Here is a 3,187-nt window from a genome sequence, read left to right on the forward strand (position 1 = left end):
CGCAACCTCTGCCTCCCAGGTTCAAGCAATTCTTCTGCTTCAGCCTCCCAAGTAGCTGGGATTGCAGGCATGTGCCACCACGCCCGGCTAATTTTGCAGTTTTAGTAGAGACAGGGTTTCTCCATGTTGCTCAGGCTGGTCTCGAACTCCCAACCTCAGGTGATCCACCCACCTCGGCCTCCCAAAGTGCTGGGATTACAGGCATGAGGCACCATGCTCAGCAAAGTAGACTATATTTTCTGATGGAAAAAACAGTGTAGGGATTGAACATCAAGTAAGTACAAATAACATCACAAAAGTAGAGTTAGCTCAGCCTAAAGCTATCATTCCTTCAACAAGTATTTAAGCTCTACTAAATCAAGGCACATACAAATCCCATTCACGAGTGTCTTAAAATCTACTATAAGACTTGAGCACGTCACCAAAACAGAGCTTGAGACAGGAAGAGGCTTTACAATTTTCTTGGATGGGAAGACTCACAGTTGTCTTCTGTAACTATTTAAAAAAGAAGTTTTTAATATAACTTGATACTTAATATAACATGATATCCAAGTTCATCTAAGAGTAGACTAATGAAACTATTTAATGAAGTATTTTTAGAAAGGTATGTGCAGGTGAGAGTCCTGTGCTTCTGTGTGAGCAGAGTATCTTTGGTAGCAGTGGTTAGCTCTGCAAAGTGGAGATGGGGTTAGCAGTCTTCACCACCCATCTTTCTGTCCTTTTTCACCTGAAGATGTGCATATATTCTTGTTCAGAAACAGGCGTAATTAAAAAAAAGAAGAATAGGGCTCAGGAGGGCTTCCCTTCGAAGGCATCAAATATACTATAAACATGGCCACCGGAACACTGCAGAGTAAACTCACCAGTGGAGCAGGAGAAACTACAGTCTTATTTTATACAGGCAATCAATACAAAATGAAAATCCATATAAAATTTTAAGTCAGTGGCAAAAGTATGAAATAGTCAATAAACTTCTTGAAGCAATTTGCTATCCATGTAAACAAAATAAAATGCCTTACTTCACACCAAACCCCTAACTCCCAACATATCCCTAACGTTCCAGCTGGCTGAATTAAAAAGTGATCTGTTCTTTATCTGTATTGTTTAAATATTTTTACACAGAGAACTTAGAATTATATTATTTGTATAATTACCAACAAAAAGGATGAAAGCAAGGAAGGAAAACGCAATCTAGTAAAGTGATTTATAAAATTAGTTTTCCCACAATTTGCTTTCATGAGTAATTAACACTTATGAATACACAAATGCAAACTGAGTGCCAAATGCTTTTCAACAGTGAGAATGCAAATGCTGGCGCTGAAGGAAATACTGTCTGGGGTCAGGCCTGGCGCCAACTGCCAGGCTCCCCCAGCATACGTAATGGTCCTGAAAGCCCAGAGAAGAATACATTCTCCCACCAACACTGCACTTCTAGGTGGGGCTAGGAGAAAAAGGGCGGCACGTTCCAGTTCACATTTAGAAATGAGTAACAAAAACAATTGCGTCCTTCCTGTAGGCCTTGATTTTAGATTGCTTATCACTTAAAGAAGGAAAATTGCGTACCAGTATAGTTCAAGGGGGGCGTGCTTCACAAGACTTTCTCTTGCTGTTAGCACTGAGAATGAGCTACAAACAACATAATGTCCACTGCTTTGCACTACTCAATGTAGTGTCTTGCTTAAACAGAACAAGAGACCGGCTGGGCGCGGTGACTCACGCTTGTAATCCCAGCGCTTTGGAAGGTCGAGGAGGGTGGATCACCTGAGACCAGCCTGGCCAACATGGTGTAATCCCAACTCTACTAAAAATACAAAAAAATTAGCCGGGCTAATGACAGGCGCCTGTAATCCCAGCTACTTGGGAGCCTGAGGCAGGAGAATCTCTTGAACCCGGGAGGCAGAGGTTGTGGTGAGCCGAAATCGCGCCACTGCAGTCCAGCCTGGGTGATCCAGTGAGACTCCGTCTCAAAAAAAAAAAAAGAACAGGAGACCACACTCAGAGCTCACTGCTAAATGAGTCTCCTTCTGGCTTTTTGCACGGCACCAAGTAACCCGAGCCAGGTCGCACAGCTGCCCTACCCTTCAGCGGGGACTCGGGCGAGCTCGGTGTACGCAACTAGGGAGTGCTACCGCGGGAGTTGAGACAGCGGATTCCAAGAGCAGGGTGTGGCGGAATCAGCAGGGACGCGGTCCCGGCGCAACGCACTGCGCAGACGGCGCCGGCGCCCGCACTCAGCTGTCGGGGGGTCTTTCCTCCAGCTCTCCCCTAAACGTCCTCCAGGCGCCGGTCTCTTCTTTCTGTCTTCTTGTTTCCCTCCGCCGAGTCGGCGCCACTGTGAATTTCCGTTTCCGGCGGTGTCCAAGCGGAGCTGCGAAGTCGTAGTCGTGAGCAGGTTCGGTGGTGCGGCGGACTGGGATAGACGGCGGTGGGCTGGGGTAGGCGGCGGTGGGGTCCCTGGCCCTGGGGCTCTGGGAAGATCGCGAGTCGTGCGCTTGGGAAGGTCCTCCCCCGGTCCTCCGACTCATCTTTGCTCCCGAGCATCTGCTGGCGGTGTGCCCCGGGGGTCGTTGGGAGAGTGACGGGATGAATCCCTGCAGAGAGCCCGGACTGGGAGGGAAGATGTCCTGGAGACGTCGTTTCCTGGCGACGTGAGCCGAATCTGTTGACCCCAAATTGTGCTTTTTCCACCAAAAGCAAAAGGGAGAGAAATATTAGTACACAAGTTCGGAACTAAAATAGAGAAGCAACATGATCTCTGAAATCACACAGCTATTCAGTTTCAAAGCGTTCCTGGTTCCCAGCCCTCCTAACTCCCGGCCGGTGTTCCTTGACAATATGATGATATATAAAGACTTTCTGTTTGCGCTCGTGTGTGTGGCTGTGGGAAGTCTCTGACTCACCTCTATGCTCCAGTAGCACCCTGTGCAGCCTTCCAATGTAGCCCTCATTGCATGGCACGGAAGACACTAGTTTGGATTTTCTCTGCCAGTCAGATCATAGCTATATCCATTTACTGGCCCAGTGGCTAGCACATCAGAGACACAAACGTTTATTAAATGGAATTAATACAGGACCTTAATTGAATGAAATGGCACCCTGCTCCGCTTTTTTTCAATTAAGCTGTCAGATTTTATGCAGCCCCATATCCTTAAAAAACTCACTAATTCAGTGATTACCAATTTATTGG

This window comes from Mandrillus leucophaeus, unplaced genomic scaffold (assembly GCF_000951045.1).
Source record: "Mandrillus leucophaeus isolate KB7577 unplaced genomic scaffold, Mleu.le_1.0 Scaffold388, whole genome shotgun sequence".
In the NCBI taxonomy this organism is placed as follows: Eukaryota; Metazoa; Chordata; class Mammalia; order Primates; family Cercopithecidae; genus Mandrillus; species Mandrillus leucophaeus.